General features: G+C 42.2%; 1 long non-coding RNA gene across 1 annotated transcript; it reads left to right on the plus strand.

The window, feature by feature from the left end:
* The first annotated feature begins 21,880 nt into the window (after positions 1–21,880).
* LOC311604935 lies at positions 21,881–23,562 on the plus strand. Its single transcript, XR_014781750.1, has 3 exons — positions 21,881–21,976; positions 23,175–23,294; positions 23,409–23,562. It is a non-coding gene; the product is annotated as an uncharacterized lncRNA (long non-coding RNA).
* The last annotated feature ends 407 nt before the right edge of the window (positions 23,563–23,969 follow it).

Here is a 23,969-nt window from a genome sequence, read left to right on the forward strand (position 1 = left end):
GTACTGCACAACCTCTAGAACTTGTTCTTCCCATCCTCCTGAAACTCTGTAACCTTGACTGACATTTCCCCATTCCTGCCCCACCCCCAGTTCACGGTTTTCATAGTTACCATTCCAGTCTGTTTCTGGGGCCCATGTTATCCACACGGAAGTATGTCATTTATCTTCCTGTCCCTTGCTTATTTTAATTTAACCTAATACTCTCCAGTTCCATCCATATTGCTAGAAACGGTGGGAGGGTCTTCTTTTTAAGACTAAGTGGCATCCTCTTGTGTACGTACTCTGAGTTCTTTTCCCACTCATGCACTGACCCATTCTGCCCTAGATGCTCTGAACTGTGTTACAATAAACACTGGAGTTCAGATTTCTTCGACATACTAATGTCATTTCCTTTAAAGTATACCTGGAAGTGGAATTACTGGATCGCACTGTAGTTCTCTTTTTAAACTTTCGGAGGAACTATTGCACAGTCTTCCACAATGGCTACCTTAATTTATATTCTTGCCAACAGTATGCAAGAGTCCCCTTTCTCCACATCTTTGCCAACACTTGTTAGTTGTTGAGGTTTTTTTTTTTTAATATATATAAGAGCTATCCTAACATAAATATCTTATTGTGGTTTGGGTTTCATTTCCCACTGATGATTTGTGATGTTAAGCCATTTTCTATAAAGCTATTTGTTTACTTGCATGTCGACTTTGGAGTAATGTCAGCTTGAAAAGGGAAGAAAGAGACAATTGGGGACAGGAAAGAGTAATGGAGAGAGGTGAACACCATCGCTGTGTATGGAGAACATGAAACAAATTTATATATAACCCACTATACAAAGGTACAATGAATTTCAGTTAATAAGCAATTTAAATAGTATATGGCCCACACATAATCTTAAGCACTGGGAAGGCAGAAATAAGAAGATTCTTGGGGTTAATTGTGGGGCTTCAGTCAGGAATAGACCATGTCTTAAAAGAGGGAGATAGCTATTACAGCTTAAAGCAAGGTATACATCTGTTAATAAGCCAATATCCAAAACATATCAGAAAGATGTGTCCTGTGTGTGCATGTATCCGTGTGTGTGTGTGTGTGTGTGTGTGTGTGTGTGTGTGTTCCCCTTAGGCTCATGACTTTGAATCTAGCTGGTAACCCTAGAAAAGATATGGAAACTTTAGTAGGTGCAGCGTTGATAGAGTAAGTACATCAATTGGGGGAAGGCCATGAGGTTTGTCTTTGTTACTTTTCTATTGCTGTGATAAGACACCATGCATGGCTGAAACAACAACTTACAATAGAAAGTATCTAATTTGGACTTACAGTTTCAGAGGACTGAAGTCCATGTTGCAGAGCAAATTCACAGCAGCAGGAACAGCTGAGAGCTTGGTCCACAGTAAGAGGCAGAGAGAGGGACGCTGGGAATGGCGTAAGTCTTTTGAAACCTCAAAGCCTGTCATCATCTACTGCAACAGGTTACACCTCCAAATCCTTCCCAAGAAGTTCCACCAACTGGGAACCAAATATTCAAACATACGAGCCTTTAGGAGTCATTCCCACTCAAGATTCCATAGCCTGGTTCCACTTCCTGTTCTTTCTCTCTGCTTCCTGACTTCCGATGCAATGTGATGAGCCAGCCCACACCTGTGCTGGCATCTCTTCCCCATGATGATGGATTCTGTCTCCTGTGGAACTGCAAGCTAATATTGGCCCCCTCTCTCTCTCTCTCAGGTTGCATTCATCACAGCAACAGAAAAGTAACTGATGCATTAGCCGTTCCTGAGGGTGATACCTGAGGCTGTGCTTTGGCCTCCATATGTGCGTGCACACACACACATACATGTACACACACACACACATTAAAATGTTTTTAAATAGTGTCTATTAAGACAGTTTACCTTTTTTGTTGTTTTTGGTTCGTTTTGGTTTGGTTTGGTTATTAAGACATGGTTTCTCTTGTCTATATTATGACTATCCTGAAACTTACTCTGTAAACCAGACTGACTTCAAACTCACAGAAATCTGCCTGCCTCTCAAGTGCTGGCCAGCCAATCTGTACCCTTTTTAAAACAGGTTGTTTTCTTGCTGTTGAGTTTTTGGTTTGGTTTGGTGTGTTTTAGATAGTGCCTGTTGCCGCATGCATAGCTTGCTGGCACCCATTTCCTCTTACTCCGTGGGTGATCTACTCATTTTGAGCATGGTTTCTTTTGCTGTCCTGCTTTGTAGTGTGGTGCAATCCCATCCATGCATTTGCTTTTGCTGCCTGTACCTTAGACATCCTATTACTTTAAAAATAAATCTTTGACAAGACCAATGCCAGGAAGCTTCTCCCTGTGTTTTCGTCTGATAGTTTTACAGCATCAGACCTTGCGTTTAACTCTTCAGTTGACCTTTAGCTGGTTCTCTTGCATAATGTGAAGTAAGCAAGCGCCCGGTTTTTTTTTTTTTTTTTCTTTTGCATATGAATCCAGTTTCTCAGGACCATTTGTTGAAGAGGCTATTTTTCCATGTGTATTCCTGCTGCTTTTGTTGAGAATAAGTCAACTGTAGATGATAACTTGTTTGGGGATATTCTCTTCTATTCTATTTGCCCATATACCTGTATTTATGTCAGTATCAAGCTCTTTAAATTATCATAACTTTGTAACCAGTTCTCAAGAATGTATTTTTTTACTTTTTTCAAAATTGTCTTATCTACTTGGGGATGTCAGTGATCACATATGAATTTAAGGTGTCATTTAGTCTATGAAAAAAATCATTGGGATTTTGATAGAGATTGTACTGATTCTGTAGATAGTCTTAAGGAAAGTAAATGCTTTAACAATATTAATTCTATGAATTCATGTTCATGGAACATCTCATTTTTACCTAGTTTAATTTTTAAATCAATGTTTTATAAGATATATATATATACATATATATATATATAATGTTCTTGGTTGAATTTATTTATAGACCATTTCATACTATTGTACATGACATTACTTTTCTTAACTTCTTTTTCAGATACCTCACTGATAGTATATGGAAATGCTACAGGAAAAGCAAACAACCCTTTACTTGCCTAATTATTCTGGTTCTGACCTTTGGTGCTATGTTGAACACAGTCAGGAAAGTAAGCATTCTTGGCTCATTCTTGGTCTTAGGCTTTTCACTATTGACATGGCATTGACGGTGAACTTGTGGTATATGGTTTTGTTCTGTTGAGGCATTCATGTGCTGCAACCAATTTAGTGACAGATATTTAACATGATGTTGGGTTTTGTCAAACATTTTTCCACATTGACTGAGACAATAATGGGCTTCTGTCCAGTTTGCTAACGCTCTGTGTCGTGTTTCTTTGTGTGCGCTGAGTGAGCCTTGCATCCCAGGAATGAGTCCCACTTGGTCTTCGTGAATGACAGTGTGAGTCTGATAGTTTCAGTATTTTTATAGAACCCTTAAGAATGATAATTCACTTTCCTGCTGTGGAATGTTAGCTTTACAATGTTGTAAGCTCAAAGTTTCAAACACTACCCACTAGAGAGACTTTATTGCTTGGTTGGTTTTGGGTTTTCCTGAAAATGAAACTAAATAAAAGAAAGACTAGGAGAAAAAGATCCCATGGCATGATAAGTAACTAATAAACTTTCTAGAAAGATGTCTAACTAGGAGAACTTTCACATGCGGCCTTTCTAAGGAGCATCACAGTTTCTCCAGATATGCATATGGCATGTATGCTAAGATGTTCGCCATCCCAGTTAACTCACCTCTTGCTGTCCATTAACTGTGTTGTCAAAACTAAAAACAAAATACACAGTCTGATTTGGGCCAACAGTGCATCCCAGTCATGAATAACCTGGATCGGATTCTATCACTGGCATGCCATGTTCTTGAATAATGTTGGGCTGAGTGGTATTATGTGTCACCCTGGCTGGGCTACAGCACACATAGTTTAGCCAAATGCTACCCTAGGTCTTATAAAGGATGGACATTAGATGATGCAGAACATCTTCCTTATTGTGAATGAACCTTATTCAGTCCGCTGAGCACTCTGATAGATTGACATCCACAGAAGAGGAAGGAATCATACCTCCAGGGAGCCTGGAGACTCAACACTGCCACACTGACTCCAGGCTGCCTGATTTCAGCCCCCACAATAGCATAAAGCAAGGTCAAAGGGTGTGTGTGTGTGTGTGTGTGTGTGTGTGCGCGCGCACGCGCGCGCGTGTGTGTATGCACACATTACACTCTTCTTGCTTGAATATCTCAGATGATGGAGAGTTATTTCACCTGTATAAAGATTTCTCTCAGCTCTTCAAATTCATTATATGTTGTATGTGTGCCTACTACTCAGTTGATTTCTCTCAATTGAGGTATTTTAGAGATGGGGTTCCCTCATCTGCCATAACTATTAAAGTTCCCAGTTTAGGGCATGAACACATTTGATAAGAAGGCTTTTATCTCTTTATCCCACTAATTAGAAAAGAGTTCATCATTAAAGCTTAGTTTATACTGGAACCCTGTTGAAGCCAACTGCATCTCCCATCAATCAGCATTCTACTGTGTGAGCTCTTCCACCCATTGTTAATCCCCCCAGCAGGATTATCACCCAGCTCCTGCTTCTCCAGCTTTCCTACAGGAATATTGCAAAAATTCCCAGTGGCTGTCCTGCTGAAATAAGAGTCTGATCACAGACTTCTTCCCATATTTCATCCCAATACCCCATATGCAACCATTTGCTTTGACGTTAACTGGTGTTTCGATGCCTTTCTGCTCTAGCCTGCCACTGCTTTCTTCTGTGGAAAGTGCCATAAACTATTCACCTAGGATTTTGCAATAGTCCATCAGATTATGGGTAGAACAAGCATAGAATGAGAATTTCAGCCTTTTTTAAAAAGTGTCATCTTCCTCAAAGATTAGACATATTGAGTATGTTCACATCTCCAAACGCATCCATTACTTTGCCAGGCCTGTTATCAAGCGATGACTAGTTCTGCTCAATTGAAAGCAAAGTGTTCCTCACCTTTGGGGGTTTGGGATGCATCTGATCATGTTGGCTTTTTTCTCTCCAGCTTAGTGATTCCTTCCTTAATACAGAAGACGGAGATGAAGTGGAATTAAGTAAGGAAAATGCTATAGTAAATACAAGAAACACACAATTTTTAATCTATGTTCTACTTAAAAATGAATTTAAAATCTAAGCACACTGGTGCGTACCTGTAGTTCCAGAATTTAGGAAGGTGAAGGAAGAAGACTGTAGTTGGGAGCTAGCCTGGGCTACACAATGAGTTCAAGGCTAGCCTGAACAGTAGTAAGACTATGCATCCAAAAATTAAAATATCAAGTGCAGAAAACCTGATGTTTAAGCCATCAAACGTCAAAAGACAAATTTTAAAGGATGTAAAGCATATGTAAAAGAAGTGATATATCCAGTCTTACGCCTTCATATTCTCCTAACACATGTAAGTTGGACAACTGGGATTTTTTTAAAGTTTTGTCTGTCTGATTAGTAAAGCTTTTAAAAGCATATATAACAAATGCATAGGTGATTTTTTTTCTGTTTTCCACGCCCTTTCAATGTCTGCATCCACAGAGGCTTATTAGAAAGATCTGTGTTAGTCTTGCTACTAATGGGCCAATTGGAGATTATATGACCATTAGTGTCATGCAAGCAAGGATGTTGGTAATCTCTCTTTACTCTTGACTGTGGGTGTGATGTTAGTAGCTGCATGAGCTCCCTCTAGACATCCCAGATATGGTAACGTGGATGTATAAGCTAAATAAACCCTTTTGTCGTGTGTGAGTGCACACGTGTGTGTGTGTGTGTGTGTGTGTGTGTGTGTGTGTGTTGTCATTTCCCTTCCCTTCAACCCTTCCTTTGTACCCACCTCACTTGTTCTCATTCAAGTCCATGGCTCCTTTTTCTTTAATTGTTGTTGCATGGGGGTGTTTATCACTGCGACAGATGTGAAACTAGAAAAGAAACTGTCAATGTGGTTGTCTTAGCCTTTAAAATGATTGAGTCTTCACATAAGAAAACGTCAGACAAATCAAATTCAACAAGACAATTGCACTTGATTCTTCCAAAATGACCATGCAATAAAAGGCCTTAAAAATCTGGTGGGAAAATTATTCCAGATTAAATAAACTAAATAGGCATGCCAAACAAATGCAGAGTGTGAACCCTCACTCCGCACTGCAGAACAGGATACATAAAATTAGAAAGCTTGACTCAAGACATAATCTTGTATGATAATATTGAGTTGACCCTAAACTTCTTGCCTGACATAATTTACTATAATTAACATAGAGTACCTCAGTTCTTAGAAGGTGTGCCCTGTATTTAATGGTAGCGTTTGCAACTTATTCTCAAACAATTTAGAGGAAATTGAAAAGAAGTCTTAAAAAGAAGAAATACATACAAATACAATTTTATGTATATATGTACATACACATGAAGCCAGGGAAGTGCGGAGGAATTGGTCCAATGTGGCAAAATGGTAATCACTGCCAAACAGCAGATTTGTTCATTTACTTTTTCAAAACCAAGCAAAGAAAAGGCAAGGAAAGCCAATGCATCGCCCTGTAAAGTGAAAGGGGACTTTAGGAGGCTTTGTGCACTGCTCTGATGAATGCACTTGGCAGCCCTGAGAACACAGTCTAATTTCCTGGGGGCTTCTGTCTCATCTTTTGTAAAATAAAATAGGCAAACTGAAGAGTCTCCAACACCCTTCCTTGCAGTGTGAGTGTGTGGATTTAGGACTAAAGAGTCACATGCCTGTGTGTGAACATAGGTTGTCATGTGCAGACAGCAGAATAAAATAGTTATTTCTCTTCACAAAATATCCCACTGGCAACTTAGTACTTTATAAATTATTCCTTCACAACATCTTGGCTAGTAGTATATATTTAATGATATTCACCTACTTAGCACTAAAATTATGTTTCTTGTTCCAAGAATCAGACCTTCAACTAGTCATGTTAAAAATAATTATTATATAATAGCTATATATAAAATATGTGATGCTGGGCGGTGGTGGCGCACGCCTTTAATCACAGCACTTGGGAGGCAGAGGCAGGTGGATTGCTGTGAGTTCAAGGCCAGCCTGGTCTACAAAGTGAGTCCAGGACAGCCAAGGCTACACAGAGAAACCCTGTCTCAAAAAAACCAAAATAAATAAATAAAAATAAATAAGATATATGACGTGCATAACAAAAATATCAAGCAAGAAATGAGTCAGAAGGAAAGGAATTAGAGAAATAATAGAGGATAAATGGGGAAGAGAAGAGATGAAAGGGGCTTAAGGGAGGGAATGCCAGGAGGAAAGAGACGGAAGATGGGAGAGAGGCCCTAGCTGAGAAGTGCTACCACGAGCTCTGACACGTAGGCTACATGACCAATAGTAACTGGTGCCTCTCGTTAGTGGCACAAGCCTCCCTACTTGATCATCTCTAATAACGAGCTTGGATATAGGAGCAGCATCCACTCCACTGAGCGTAGAACATATGTGTTTAACACACATGTGCAAAGCTCTCTGCCATTTGCCAGGAACCAAAGCCGTAAACGTAAGCAATAATGAATAATTCTATAAAAAAGAGTGGGACAATGTTTTAAATGCTGTAGAGAATGCTCCCTAACTTTACCTTACGGGCATTCTCTAAGATCATATTATCAAATACTTTTAAGTAGATAAATTTGACCAAGGCCCTGAGTTTAAAAATAAAAACAAAAGAAGTTTTCAAATTAAACTAAAAGATATTCTCAAAATCTTTTTTTGTTGTTTTGATTTTGTGGTTTTATTTTATTTTATTTTATTTTATTTTATTTTATTTTATTTTATTTTATTTTGAACAGGGTTTCTCTGTGTAGCCTTGGCTGTCCTGGACTCATTTTGTAGACCAGGCTGGCCTCGAACTCACAGAGATCCACCTGCCCTTGCCTCTCTTTTTTAGTACAAGAAAACAACACAAAAATTTCCTACCAAAAATATTTTTAAATTTCACCTTAATATTTATATTTAAGTTTGCCCCTTACATGGTCTGACCTTTAGTCATGTTTATGAATTATCAGTATCTTAATAATAAACCACCCGTACATGGTAGCACACACCTGTAACCCCAGCACTTAGAGGTCTCGGGGGTTAAAGGCTATCCTTGGATATCTATCTGTTTCAAGGCCAGCATGGGTACATGAGATCTTGTCTCAAAAAAAGAAAAAAGAAAAAGAAAAAGAAATGGATGGAGAGATGGTTCAAAGTTAAGATGTCATATTGCTCTTGTAGAGGACCTGAGCTTAGTTCCCAGCACCCACATACAATGGCTCATGACCCTAAAGTGCAGGTTTAGAGAACCCAAGGCATTCTTCTGAACTCCAGTGGCATCTCTGCTCATATGGACATAGCCACACACAGACAGACACACATAGACACATAGTTTTTCTTTTTTTTTTTTTTTTCCGAAACAAAGTTTCTCTACATAGCCTTGGCTATCCTGGATTCCACTTGTAGACCAGGCTGGCCTCGAACTCACAGAGCTCCACCTGCCTCTGCCTCCCAGAGTGCTGGGATTACAGGCGTGCACCACGGCACCTGGCTATATACACATAATTTTAAAATGATAAAATAAAAATCTTGGCAGTAACCAGCATCTGCCTAATTTGACTTAAGGCAGCTCAACAGAAGGGGAAACATTCCTGTTTTCAAGAACCTAACAACCCAGGAAGAGTAAGCTCACTGGTCTTAGAGGAGGACTATCAGGCATCCCTTTACTCAACCAGCGAAATTCCTAAGTGCACACCCTTACACCCACAGGTGAGCACAGCTCTTGTTACTCATCAAAGAAGCTCATCTTTGGAGCAGATGGAGACCACCACAGAAAATCACAACCGGTCAAAATACAATGAACCAACGGTGGATTACCTGGATCAAAGAGAAACATCTCAAGTCAGAAGACCAGGAAAGCTGATGCGAGGTCGTGTATTCTGGAAATGGCAGGGACGTTATAACACATGATGCCTCCACAATATATCTGCTTACACAGGACCCGAACAATGACAATATCAATAGACAAGCTCTGATGGAAAGGGGAAAGCTCATGGGGCCGCCAACCCGAGGCAAGGAACCATAGGCAGCTAATGACCACTGAGAGAGGGAGAATTAGTCATTTCCAGGGAGGAGCCTCTTGATTGGCTGTCCAAATCCAAGTGGTCAGCCCTGAACTCACATACATCCAAGCTGCACTTGGATATTTACAACACTGAATGCTGCACTTACATATTTACACATGTGTAACAATAACAATTCAAGAGAAAAAAGGCCATGAATTTGAAAAGGAATGAGGTGGGTACATAGAAGGGGTTGGAGGGAGAACAGAAAAGAAGTAAATGATATAATTATATTTTAATTTTTAACCAATAAACATTATTTTTTAAATGAAATAAATTAAAGTTTAAAAGAAAAATGTATTAAACAAGTAAAACCAGATCAGAGCCATCCATTCCTTGGGCTGTAGCAGTGTCATTCACAAGGGTCTAATGTGTTCTGAACTTTTTTCTTTTGTGTCCATATGTGTACATGTGTATGTCCATAGGCATATGTTGTGTATATAGTATTGTATATATGCATACTATATAAATATAGTATGTATAAACACACACATTTGTATGCACTTAGACAAAATAAGCCATTATTTTAATCACTACTTCGATAGGCTCTCTTAGACAGTCAATCTTACCTAAAGGTTCTGGCAAAGTCTTGTTCAGTTTCTGGTGACTTGCTGGGTGGTTTGGCCATTTTCACTAAACTTAGATTAAGGAAGAAAAAAAATAGGTCTAACTTTTGGCAGAATCAGAGGTAAACCTTTTACTCTTGTTCCTGTGAGCCTATTAAACTATGTTTTCTGGCTTAAAATGTGGCCTCAAACGATTATGCTGGTATTATTTTAAAAATAATAACAAGTGTCACTAAGATACAAAAAGCCTAAAATGTTTGTGTATTTATTTGTCTACCTTCTCCTTCAAGTTGGTGGTTGTTAAAGGCGACGATAGTCCATTGGAATGGGGGCTTCTTTCTTATAAAGGCACCAGAAAATGCACTGAGAACCCCAAACAGCCTAGCTGGGGCCGCATCATTGTTTGGCAACCTGAGCATTCTCTTCTCTGAGCGCTGTTCATAGCAACGCACAAAGGGCTTCTCTGCAGCCAGGGATAATAGCTGATCCCAAAATCTGGCACTAGCACTTAGAAAGATTAATTACCCTATTAAAATCTTAGACATTACTCACAAAATCTTTGTATAAACCTTTTAACTCACAACAAATGCAGCCTCCTTGGTGCCTTCAGCTTGTTACACAATGGAGGTCCTCACCCTCCCCTCCCAATCCACCATTGTTTCTGGCATCTTCCGAAATAGCCAGATACTCTTACACAAAAGTGCACGCACACTGTCACACCCTCACTGAACAACAGAGAACTGCGGCTGCCTCCTGATACGGAGGCAAAAGTGAGAGCATGGTTGGAGCAGATACGTTATAAAAAAAAAACCCTCCTGCCCACGAACTGGCTGCTCCGGAGATTAAGCAGCCAGAGGGGGCAGACACTGCTTTGGGGGGAGGGGGTGGGGGGAGGGGGACCCAGGAGGTGCCTAAGAAGATTCAGATAGCGAGCCCCATGCAAACGATATGGGGCTTACTAGATACAGGACGGTTGCTTTTTGCTACTACCAATTTCCCCCTGCGGGTTAACACAGGTGCTCTGACTTTGTCACACCTACCATGCTTCTCTTCCAAAGGGTTGCCTCTGTCTCAGAACTCCTTAAACTCCTTCCCCAGTATCAAACACACACACACACACACACACACACACACACACACACACACACACACACACACAAAGCATACTCAAATGAGAAAAGAAGCAGGAGACCAAGCAAACAGGTTACAATTTTATGTACAGTTAAAAACAAAACTGTTTTAGGCACCTCACCCTTGCCAGTTATATTTCTGTAATTATCTTATATTTCTGTAATTATGCCATCACATAGCCTGCTCAGATGCTGTCCTCTGAAGTAGGCTGGAATGCTGATGGTGATACGTTGATGAAGATGGTGGCCCGCCACTGATCAGGTGCAAGAGCCCAGGCCAGTTAAGATCAACCTCACATGCCCCATCTGGAAGCCAGGAATGATCGTAATAAAAAAAATAAATGCCTGAGGGTGCGGTGAGACTGAATGAGGAAAGGTTTGGAAAGTCCTGGCATGGCGCACAACACATAGTACATAACACATGGTGCTCCATAGACGATAGCTGCAGGTGAGATTGCCATGGTGAGCGAAAGCAGGAAGAGAAAGAAGGCTGACCTCCTCCCTAGTCACATGACTTTAGACTAGCAAGTAGGTCAGCTTCCTTCTTAAGCAGAATTTTTACAAGCTTAATGACAAGGGCAGACAAGGATTCTAACAGGCAACTTTGGTCACAAATTTGGCAGAATGGGAAGATCGAAAACTACATTTGATTTGATTTTTTTATCCCTACGGCCCAACAGCTGGCATATTTACTTCATCTTGTCCTCCTGGTGACATACCTTGGCTCTAGTTTTACCTAAGATATCAAATAACCACAAAGAGAAAAAAAGAATTTCCTATTTGAACACACACACACACACACACAGACACACACACACACACACACACACACACACACACACACACACACACACCCCGGAAGCATATATATACAGAGTTAATAGTCTGGAAAGCCCAAAACTGCTCCAGCAGGATCAGCCCTTTCAGCAGAAGGGGCACTTTGCATTTTCAAGTCAGTGGTGGAAGAGTTGGATTTTTTTAAACCGAGTTAGCAAAGAAAATATAGACTCTTGAATGATATTAATAATGTGAGTATGAGGACTTCACCGCCGCTGTATGAATGAACTTAACATCAACACTTTAAACAGAGAGAACTGCCACTGTTGGGTAACAGAAGCCTCCAGGTCTCACGTGCGAGTGGGCATTTGATTCCTGAAGGATGGTGGAAGTTGGAGAGCCTTGATTCCCAAAAGTCCCTGTAGACCTGGCAACCCCACAACACATGTGTTTCTCTCTGGGTACAGCTGAGGCTCATGCTGGGCTGTATGCTATAAGGAATAAGCACATCTAGTCCATTCTGGTGTGTATGAGATTCCTAAGAGAAGACAGTCCCAAGGGACTCAAGTGAGCTCCAATAGAAGGTATTGAAGTTTTCAAAAGTCTCTCTTTGGGGCCTGCTCAGTGCCGCCATGGCATTGCACCATCTGTCTTAATTCTGTGATCCTCCAAACTTCATGGATTGGAACCTGGCCTCCAGGGTGCCCGTGCTAAGGAGTGGGAGATTTAGGATTTAACTAGATTATGAGAAGCCCTAATGATTGAGATTAGTGTCTTTTAAAAAGAGGCCCAAGAGAGCTTATTTGTCCCATATACCATCCAAAGACTCAACTAGAAAGCACTAGACGTGAGCCAGAATAACATCTCTGATATCACCCTCGCCAGATACCAAGCCTGCTCACTCCTGGCCTCAGACTTCTCGGCCTCCAGAACTGTGAGGGGCAATTTTTGTAGTTTAGAATGTGCAGCCGAAGGTATTTCATCATAGCAGACAACAGCAGGGCCTTCCTCCAGTACGGCTCTGCTTCTGTTCACAGGTGTCGGCCCCATCAGTTCAGTCAGACCAGCAGGGACAGCGCACTAGAAAGTGGAATTCAAGTGAGTGCTCCAGAGGGCTCCAAAACCAGAGGAAAAAAAATCAGGTCCAGCAACATGGCGGTCAGAAGAGAATTTGGCACCCAGATCTTCAGAATATACACTATTCTCTCAAAGCCATCCACATCACCACATTATTAATACTTTCATACAAACAAGCTTGAGTTCCTATTTTTAATTCTGAGGTATGAATAAAAAGCATATTGCCACCAAAAAAAAAAATGCCAACCCAGGCAATCTGTTTTCTGGTCAAAATTATCTGATTAAAACGTCAACAGACCACACAAAAGAAGCCAGGGAAGACTGTGGGCCACTGACTACTATTCTAAGTAGATTTGCTTTCAACTCACAGGATAGGAACCAGCCTTGTTCTTGCAAAGCAATCTGCTTTAAGGGTCTCAAAACTCTACCCTTAGGACCACCAGACAGCTCCAGCTATAAGGCAAAAACAGCTGTCGGTGTCTGAAGCCAAATGCAGCCAATGCGGTGCCAGAAGCAAGTCTAGGCAACATCAGGGAGAAAGAACTTTGAGCATTCAGCCTGTCTCCTTCCTGGCTTTTCCTTTCCTTCTCATGACCTCCATTTAAGGTTAAGAGTCATAGTGGAAGGGCCATTCTCCAACGCTGCTGTGTATTTGGTTTCTGCTTTTTGATTTTCTCCTGGTAAACACTTGGTTAGACTATTGCATAACTTACGTCTTTTGTCAAATAAGTAGAAGTTCAAAATGTGCTTTGTACAAACCATCAGCACTATTTAATAAGGGACTTCACTGGACACTGAGCACAGTGATGAAAATTGATGCTTTGCCCAAACATTTAAGACTTCATATGTATTTAGGATCTATGAAGAAGTATAATTTTATGACAAGTGCATTGCCAAAGAACGTCAGTATATATTATCCTCATAGGTGACGTTGCAAACTCTCTCTGCTGGTAATTTAATTCATTCATTAAGCCATTCACTTGATATTATTTATTAAAGGTGTGTCATGTGCAAAGCACTCTTCAATCTTTATTATTACATATTATACACCTATTTTTCCATTAAGATGTGGCTTTTGTGTTGGAAACTTAAGCCCAATCCTTGTTACCAAGCTGCCCTTTACCATAGCCAGGAAATAAAGTGACAGTAACAAGCTGGGTTGGTATCTGATTACAGTAGTGGCAATCTCCAGTGAGCCACTTTCCAGCACACACGCTGCCACAACAGTCTCCCACAGGCAACCCGGATTTGGTCCTGTGATTTGCTTTGGCAAATGTGATGTCAGCAGATGTTTCACACTCAGGCACTCAATAAGCATCCGTGTATGTAACAACTCAATCTTTGAGGAAAATCTGCCTTGAGATCACTAAGAAGCCCAGAATGAAAGACTACCTAGAAGCAGAGGTCCAACCAGGCAGCCATCCTGGGCAAAGCCCTTCAGTTAGCACACGCACCCATCTGAACAAGGCCAGGGAGATGAGCTAAATGCTGAATTTCCACAGACTTGGAACCAATAAGTTACAGCCACTCCGAGCTGATTTTTTTCCTGACATGATTTGGTCCCTTACAAGAGATCACTGGGTAGTGGCTGTAGTGACTGGTGACGTTAAAACTGGAAGCAGGAAACCTAGGCTTCAGAAGGCCCTGACTCTGGCCTCCAGGCACATGTTTAACTGAAATGCTTAACTAACTACCATATAATTTAATCAGATCTCATACCAACATTGAAATGAGAGGCCCTCGGGGGAAAGATTAAATTATCCTGGCTTTAAAGAAAGCTTTCCTATCTCCCTTGGCCTTCTGGACACACCCCGGGGCAACCACATTAAATCTACAAAAGTCAACCTCTAACACATCCACGCACCTCTAAGCCATTAAATCACAAATGTGTGAGAGGAGAAGGGACCATGGAGAACAGACAATACACAGGTGAGAAATCGGCTTTATTTTCTTTGCCAACACTAACCAACGGATGCTGACATCCTGGCCCTGCAGTGTTGAGCCAAATGACAAATGGTGGGGAAATGTGCTGATGTCTATTAGCCAGGCCTTGCATGGTCACAGGAGGCAGATTAGCAGCTGGTTCACAGGCACTTGCCAACCTAGATCTAATTCTACAATTTCCTTGTAAAGAAGAGGAAAGGAAGATGAGACTGGTGGACAAAAGGCTTTTCCAAAATTGAGCTGCTGTAGATATTAGGGCTTTCAACTTTAGATCTAGTGGTCAGCTTTTGTCATTTACTTCTTTAACACTTTATAGTGAGGAAGTGTTGTGTACAGTGGTCGTCAAGGGAAACTGATTTGACGGGTCACCCTTCAAATATAATATTAATATAATGCTTTGATACCTCAAAATATTAATGCTGATCTAGATGCACTCCAAGTACATAAAAAGTGCCAGGCATGATACTAAGTAGAACTTACATAATTCTTCAATCTTCTAAGCACTGTCATTTTGAGAAACCAAAACTTAGGGGTTTAGATAAATTTAGTAAGACAAAGAAGAGCCCCCCCCAAAAAAAACACTAGAAACAGATTCTGATGCAGACTAGATGCCCCCAAGTATTCCTCCAAACTGTTTTCTAATCTTTTCTTCAAAGCAGATGTTTCCTTCATACAGTTCATACACAGACAGCTGGAATCTATTCATATATGATTGTGAAGCCCACACACCCCTTGTGTAAATCTCTTCCCTTCCCATGTGTGCTAGATGTGGCTTCTTCCATACCCATGTCTCCCAAGAAGACAGCTTCCATGGTGTTTCTCAGCCCTGGGAAACCATTCCTCAGCTGTGTATCACCTCTTGATCTTCCCCCCAGGGCTGACAGGCTGAGACACAGTACTTCTGGGCCCACATCTCTACCATCTCCTCTCACTCCTGCAAGCAGCAGGTTGGTGGCCTTGCTTTCAAGGTCACTGTGGCGTTTGTTTCCTTCTATGGGAGCCACGGGCGCATAGTGGACGTGGGGGAAGTCATGAAATGAAACGGAAGCAGTCACCATAAGAAAAAGAAGCTGATGGTTTCAAGACCAACCCCAGTCATTACCAAAATCTGCTTCCCTGGCTCAGATCTTCAGCAACGAGGAGCAACCACGTGGCCTGTGAGTATTTGGCAATGAGGAAAAGTGATGATTTGAGACCTCTGGAGAAGATCACATGTTAAAGCAGAAATGGACACCTTAGGAGATAGTCTGGAAACGATTCGTCAAAGAACCAAGGACACTCAAAAAGCACCACTTAGGAAGGCCGTCTCTGTAAATACGTGCTTGAGTGAGTGGCCAGCCGTGGCGTGTCAGAGGCCATTCCTAGCACCCCAAACACTGCGGCTCTGTGGTCCTCTGTGTCCCTCATGCTGTTGCTGCTCCGCGTGGACGTCTCCCATCTCAGTGCTCAACAGCTCTCTACCAGGTCAGACTCCTGCCCACTCCTCAGAGTCAGAGAGGGCTGCTCCCTCCCAACCTAACGTGCTGAGGACCCTTAGCGAGGTACTCAGCCTTCCTCAGTCTCGGGTCTTTATTCAATAAACAAAATGCCCACACCAATGCCCTTATTTTAAAGATTCGATGGGGTGATAACTTTCTAACAAGTCAAATAAATAGAGAATGCCAATAAACTTTAGCTCCCTGCGTCTCTTGTCCTACAGTCACAGTCTCCTTTGTCTACTGAAGTTCCATGGGTCTCAGGCAGCAGGAGGGCCCTCAGGATGAGCATCCGGCTAAGGTTAGGGACTCCAGGCTCCATCTCTTTTCCCTACTTGCCTGCGGCTCCTGCAATACCGCCTCCACCGCCACCGGATCCTGCCAACCTATAATGTTCAAAAATAATCCCTCGGCTACTTCACCTTGGCTGTCCCCATCCTGACTGGCACTCAATGCCACACACTAGGACAGCAAGAGTCAGTCCGCCAGCGGTGGCACACTCCTTTAATCCTAGCACTCGAGAGACAGAGAGGCGAGTGGATCTCTGTGAATTCAAGGCCAGCCTGGTCTACAGAACGAGTTCTAGAACAGCCAGGGCTACATCAAGAAACCCTGTCTTGAAAAAGTAAAATAAAATAAAATAAAGACAGCAAGAGCGCTACTATTACAGAATCTTCATTCTACATAGTCTTCTCCCTCCTAAAAATGTAAACATGCAAACATAGCCGTGCCACAATGAGTTTGAGCACACACACACACACACACACACACACACACACACACACACACATACACACACACAAACCCCTCTCAGTTAATGGGTGACAGTGAACACATCCTCAGTCGGTTACTTTACAGGAGTAATATTTTTAAATCCTCATAACTATTGCCTACGACGCGGACAACATGGAAGCTCTAAGTAGCTAATGAGCTCACCCAAGGTTGCACAACTCTGAACGTTGACATGGAGACAGATCCCCATAATCACCCTTAACCACCAGGTTACAGTATATCCTTTTCCTGGTGTTTAGAGTAGGATTTGTCTTTCCAACAGATGTGCACTGTTCAGACACTGCCTGCTGGGCATCGCTGTAGTATGGCTGTAATCCTGAATGAGATCTGTATGCAGGAGTTTATTTCTTATTTGTATACATAGACATTTAAAAACAAGCATAGCTGTGGCATAATTCATTCAGTGAGAAATGCAATGCAAGTACAGGGGTGAGTGCTCTGTGAAAAGGAAAGAAGTAATTGATTACGTCGGTTTTAGACCTTGAGCTGGCATAGATACTGCTGTCCCCACGCAGGAGAGCCACAGAAGAAAATTTGGAAAGTTAAGTGGCTTCCCCAACATCACACAGCAGGTAAGAAATAAAGTGCAGACTTCAGCCAAGTTTACTGATTTTTTTTCAGTACGCTATGTTTAGTTTGTCTAGTAATACTTCAACCCAAAATACACATCCAGAAATACTGCCTTGTGAGCACAGATAATCCCTGTGTGCTCATTTTTCCTTGTTGGTTCTAATAAAGATGATATCATCTAATAATAAGAAAAGTAGAAAGAAAAAAAGATGTCTGAAAAAAAGAAAGAAGGCCTTCTGAGCTCGTGAATTAGAAACTGAATTTTGTTCAAAGAGAAGTCCTCCTCTTACTCATGTTTAAACACAGTGGACTGACGGCAGCGAGTTCGGAGGATCTCATTGCCGTAGTCATGGACTTGGATTTTACAATTAGAAATATATCTGATTCAACACTTCAATTACTAAGGGAAAATACAAGCCAAAAAAATCACTACTAACCACATCGACAGACTCTCCAACCCTGCTCTTCCATTTGTTTGGGTAATAAACAAATGAAATTTTGGTGACAAATTGATTTCTCACTCCCAGTGCCATGAGACTGGGTTTTGTAACAGGCTGAAACTGCCATTATGTGGCTTTGAATTGACAAATATTAATTCAGCTTAAACTCTCCAAGGACTTTTCAAAAAACATTACCCAATGGGGGGAAATAAACCCAATCCATGTAACTGACTAAATGTCTTTGTGGTTGTTCTCTTCTCATGGCTCTTTTTTTTTTTTTTTTAATATTGGCAGGAGAACAGATAACTGAAAATTTCAAGTCTCAACTACGCACTGTACCACTTAAAGCTCTGATGGAAATTGTACTTGACAAGGGTTCAAACTCTGGACTCCGGGCACTTAAGTAGACAAAATTCCAATAACAAATTAATCTGAATGTATTGACTTTGTGAAAGTGTGGATGACAACTGGGGTAACTCTACCCTAGAAATTCTGATCAAATTGGCTAAAACTTCATTCTAGGAACTGGAGAGGTGGCCCAGAGGATACAGTGCTTGCTGGGAAACACAGGGGTCTGAGGTTCAGATCCCTAGAACCTATAGTAAAACTAGGTATAAAGGCGTGCTAGCAAACCTTAGCAGCTCGTTACAACTGCACTAGCTCAATCAGTGACTCCGGTGGGAAGGGCTGTCTTGAAAAATAAGGTGGAAGGCAATAGAAGACAACAACACCAACTGTCCTCCACCACATGCTCACAGACACACACACACACACACACACACACACAGAGACACACACACACAAAGACACACACGAGAGAGAGAGAGAGAGAGAGAGACAGACAGACAGACAGACAGACAGACAGAGAAGATATACAGACAGAGACATAGAGACTGACAGACACAGAGAGACAGACAGAGAGATAGAGCAGAGACAAACACAGAGAGAGAAGATAGCAGAGACAGAGAGGCCTCATCCTGGTTCCAAATGGAAACCTAACATACTGTTTCACATAGTTGGGGGTTTGTTAGTGGCTCATGTTTTATCTTGACTTCCTTGGCTCCGATTCTCCACCAAAATCCCCGTGTCTCTTCTTGTGGGTCTCTCCTCCTATTTCCCAGTAGAGGTACATTCCTAACCAAGAGCCTGACTCTGAAATGTATTAACTTTGTCATCAGGTATAGTTGAGCTGTTTACATCCAATACCATATCAGGAACCCACCTCGCAACTATTTTTTTTATTTTAAAAAATTCTCTGGTTATAAAAATTGTACGTATTGATTATAGAAAGTGTTTGTCAAAAAAGAAAGCTCACCTGTTGTCTCAATTCCAACATGTGCTTACCAGTTCACATTTTAGCGCCATCCCTGTAGGGTTTATTATTTCTCTGTGTATTTGTACAGATAAGAGGTTATCACGGTGTGTGGACCTGTCTTCTCATCTTCAGACTTCATATCATATATTGAGCATTCTCTCACAAGTGTGATTGGTAATATCGACATAATAATTCAGGTTTATGCTAGGTCATGTAACAGCCTAATGTTAAGTGCTTAAAATTTTACAAACACCAAGTAAACCCTGAATTTAGCCAGATGTCGTCTCTGGTAAAATATGTAGCTATGCGTTGAAAACGTGTAGAAATAGCAAACCCAGGAATTGATCAAATAATTTTTCAGAAAGAGCCATGTTTTGTTTAGTGGTAGAAATACATTCTGGAAAATTCAGCATTGAGCAGTTTCCTTTTCTTGCAAATATCATGACCCTAGCTGATGGCCCCTAGCTGATGACACTCATATGGCCCCTTGATGCAGTCAAGGGGTGTGGCAAGGGCTGGGGTGATGGCTCATCGGTTACGTGTTTGTCTTGTGATTATGAAAGCCTGACTTCACTCATCAGAACCTGTTTTTAAAGGGTTTAGTGTTCTGTACTTGTAACATAGGCACTGTGGAAATGAAGACAGAAGGACTCCCAGGGCCTGGAGCCAATTTAGCCCAAACTAGTGATAAAAATTACCTCTAAATTTAAAAAGTAATAATAAATAATAGTAAAAAGTAGATGGCACCTGAAAACCACCTGAGGTTGTTCTCTGGCTTTTAATGCATACTCATGCATAAGCATGTGTGCAAGTGTGTGCATGTGTGCACACGCACACACACATACACACACACACACACACACACACACACACACACACACACACACACTAAAAGAAATGGAACAAGCACAAAACATTAAGGCTGCCATTGGAATAGTGGGCACACTGTGTTATAGTCAACTTTTTATATTCAATCAAATTTTTATATGCATGTATAGTGTGGTGCAATAAGTACATAAAGCAGTAGCAGTCATTTCTTACCATCCCATGTACTGTGCATTGTCCATAGTTGCACGAGTTTTACTTCAATGTGACTGACCACACAGAAGTTGTGGCCAACAGCATTACCACAAACACATGTGGATTGCGTTATGACAGTTGATATCACTAGATAATGGAAATTTTTGGCCTCATTATAAACTTTTGGGACCACCACACATTCTATCACTGACTGAAACACTATCATGTGGCACATGACCGCAACTTACATAACCTAAATGGAAAAGAGTGTTGAAATGGCGAGAGACCAAGCCAGACTAAAAAAGATCGACTCGTTGTAAAGCTGTGGACTGAACGGCAGTCACCTGTGTCCACTACAGGAGCCATCAAGGCCAAAGGTGAGGCTGGAAGACTCTAAACGGCAGACTGTGTTTTCTGATGGTGCATGGTGACAGATGGCATCCAGGCTGTATGGTTTCCATTCTACCTGGTGGAGGTCCTATAAATGATCCCATGTGTGAACACCAAGCCCTGACAGACTGGGGCCGACCACAAGTCACGTATATATCCTTTACCCCACTAATCAGTCTTCCCTTCCAAACACATGGTTCTGATCACTGTTTACAAACTGTACTCCTCAAAATGCCCTGGCTTTCTTATCTTCTTGAGATTTTTTTTTTTTTCTGATCAGATTATCCCCTGAGAGAAAGCCTGCCGCCATGGGCATCACATGTTTCCATGAAGCAGTGTCCACTGTGCCCAGTATGACATCCTGCTGACGAGTCGGCCAGCTTCAAGGTTAGGACTTAGGTGAAACATTGTGATGCCATAGTATCTTAAATTATCATTCCACCACTTTGGGAAACCCCAGTCTGATAGCTCTGTACAAACCCCACGCTCCCCTGTGGTTGCTGGGGAGCGCTCACTGAGTAGACTAAGGGCCATAGACTAACACACTCCTACAATGGTAGAGAAGAAACTCAAGCCCACTTTTCTTCCAACTGCCACGCAAAAGCTAAGCTAGAAGCCAGGGGAGAAATCAGACGCTCCCTTGACAACATGGAGGAGACGCCGGCACTCGCTGCTATTGGACTTATTAGACTATTAGACTCATTCTTGAACTCACAAGCCAAGCTACAAGCACAAGAAGGAATAAGCACAAGAGAATATGTAATGCAAATGTGTTCACCAGAAGCGTACGGTTACTCTAAGAAAAACTGAAATGTGTGGGCACCTGAGCCCTCCGCAGCTTCACCACACTCGATACTGCCCTACTTACCGTCCTGCAAAGCGACGTGAGAGGGTCCCTAATCTAGAGCTGACCCTGGGGTCCTGAAGGATGTTATCTGCCTAAACCTAAGATTTCACATATGACGTTATGTGGTGCCCTGGAGCCAGGCACTCAGTCAACCCTGCACTGGACTACGCAAAGAGGAACAAAAGCAGGAAGTTCTGAGTTCCCAAGTTTCTCCCCCGTGTGTCCACCCGGAGCATCAGGATGGCAAGTCAGCTTTGCGCGTGTGTGCGTGCGTGCGTGCGTGCGTGCGTGTGTGTGCTACGTCATAACTATTTCACCAGACTCCCAGGAGGAACATGATCAGCCAGCAAGTGTTCTCTCTTCTCCCAGAATCCTTAATGTCTGGAAGTCAGACAGCCAACCTAATACTCGGAGAAGACATGATGGCTGCCTCATTAGGAGTCTCTGTTACTCATCAGTCCTGGCATCTCCCTGAGAACCAGTTAGGAAACTGACAAGCCAAAGTGAGATGTGCATCCTTCTCCATCACTTGTCCCACCCCTACCTGCTTTCTTCTCTTTCTAGCATCCCCCCATTTGAACAATAAGCCTCTGACTTACTCTCAGACTCAGTCAGAGATGGCCTCAAAACTTCTGGTGTTTTCCATAAACTTGAGACTTTGTCCAAAAGAAAAAGAAATCTCACATTAAATATATATATATACACATATATACAAATATATGTGTATATATACATATGTGTGTATATATATGCTACAATAAAATATTTTTGTATTTTTCTGGATTTTTTTTAATTGAAGAGGTCATCTAACTAATAAATTTCATAGACCTATTTTTTGCTGTGAGGACATTTCTTCAGAGGTATATCAGTCATCTTTGTAGTTTTTAAATGCAAGTTTATTTCCCAGCCCAGCTCTTCTTGACCTCCTTCTACATTTTTAAATTCCCTTCTGACGTCCTCTAAAGTAAATAGTCCTAAGAGCCTTCCAGGGAGCCCCCTACTGCCATGGCCAGAGGGCATGGAGGCCTCTGCCATGACCAAAGGACATAGGGACAGACCTGATGCCCGGGGCTGGTATCACTCTGGAGATGAGGCAAGAAGGGTTGGCACCTTCTTGGGGAAGCTGTTTGAAACTTAGCAGGCAGCTGGCAACAGCTCCCTTGTTTGAGGCCAGGGCAAAGAACAATATTCCGGCATTCTCAGCAGCCGTCACCAGATCCGTCTTGCAGCTCCTTCCGGCCCACACTACTGTTGTCACAGTGATTATGGAGGCAGCAGTTGGGCTTTAATTAGGATCCTCCTGGGCCAGCCAATCTCGATAGAGCAGGATGCCAGCTGCTCCGGTGCCAGAAACATCTCGGTAGCACCCGGCCCTCCTCAGTACCCATCTTCTCTCCAAACTCTCTCCTGTCCTCCTCTGGTATCACTCAAGTCAGGTTAGAACAAGGAGGCCACTTCCCCTCTTCTCCGGACCCAAGGTCATTTACTTTCCTGGCTCGCTGGGGGCCACCCCAGCTCAAGACCAGCTGGACAGTGAGCAGTAACCAGGTACTCTCAGCAACCCTGTCATGGGCAGTGGTTCCTAAGGATGTCAGCAAGCTAGGCATTAATTCCCTATTTATCAGTGTTAATGCTCATACAGTGTCCGTGATTCCTCCTGTCCAACAGGTACTTTAAATGTTACATTTTTTCTCCCAACAGTCATGATCCTGGGGTCTTTGTGACACTGCAAACTGTCCTCATCTCAAGGTCCAGACAAGATGACCCATTTGATCTCTTGCTAATAGGAGGACAGCCATCTGTGGGAAGACACTCTCTGAGGTGCCCAGAACTCTCCTCTCTTCTGTCCCCATTTTTCTATCATTCTTCTTTCTGGGACCTTAAAGAACAATAAGCAGGAGATGCCAAAAACGTTCTTCCGCTTGCTTCCTGAAGTGAGGATGGGAGCTCACCTAGTGTGGGGGACGGCACCTCCCTGCAGTCTCTGCTTCCAGGCACCAGAAGAGAAGCAGCTGCTCCAGTCCCCCTAAGGGAAGCTAGGGGGAAGCCACAAAACCTAGGTAACTATCCTCCTGTGCTGCCCACAACTCCCTCCCACTCCCTGTCTCTCCTCTTACTCAAACTTGCTCCCTACTAACATTTCAGCATTTCAAAGCTGGAACTTCCAATGTAGCCATTTGACCACTTTCCAAATCCCAGTCTGTGATGCATACACAACCCCCAGGTTCCCTTACTGCTAATGGAGACATTAAGGACCCTGATTTAAATCTTGTTTTATTAGAACAGATAAAAAAAAGATATTGTTTTAACCCTCATTCCTCTCCCTGTGACTCAAAATAGAGGCATTGTAAGAAAGTGGTTCTGACCCTTGCTTTCCTGGCTTCCTGGGGCAATCCCACCCAGTTCCGGGACTTTCCCCTCCAGAGGGAAAGGGGGACTTTTGTTAGACGTGAAGCACAGTGGAGTCAGAGAACTCTCAATGGCCTCCCAGCTTCT

Source organism: Acomys minous, assembly GCF_964271855.1.
Source record: "Acomys minous genome assembly, chromosome: 9".
Lineage (NCBI taxonomy): Eukaryota > Metazoa > Chordata > Mammalia > Rodentia > Muridae > Acomys > Acomys minous.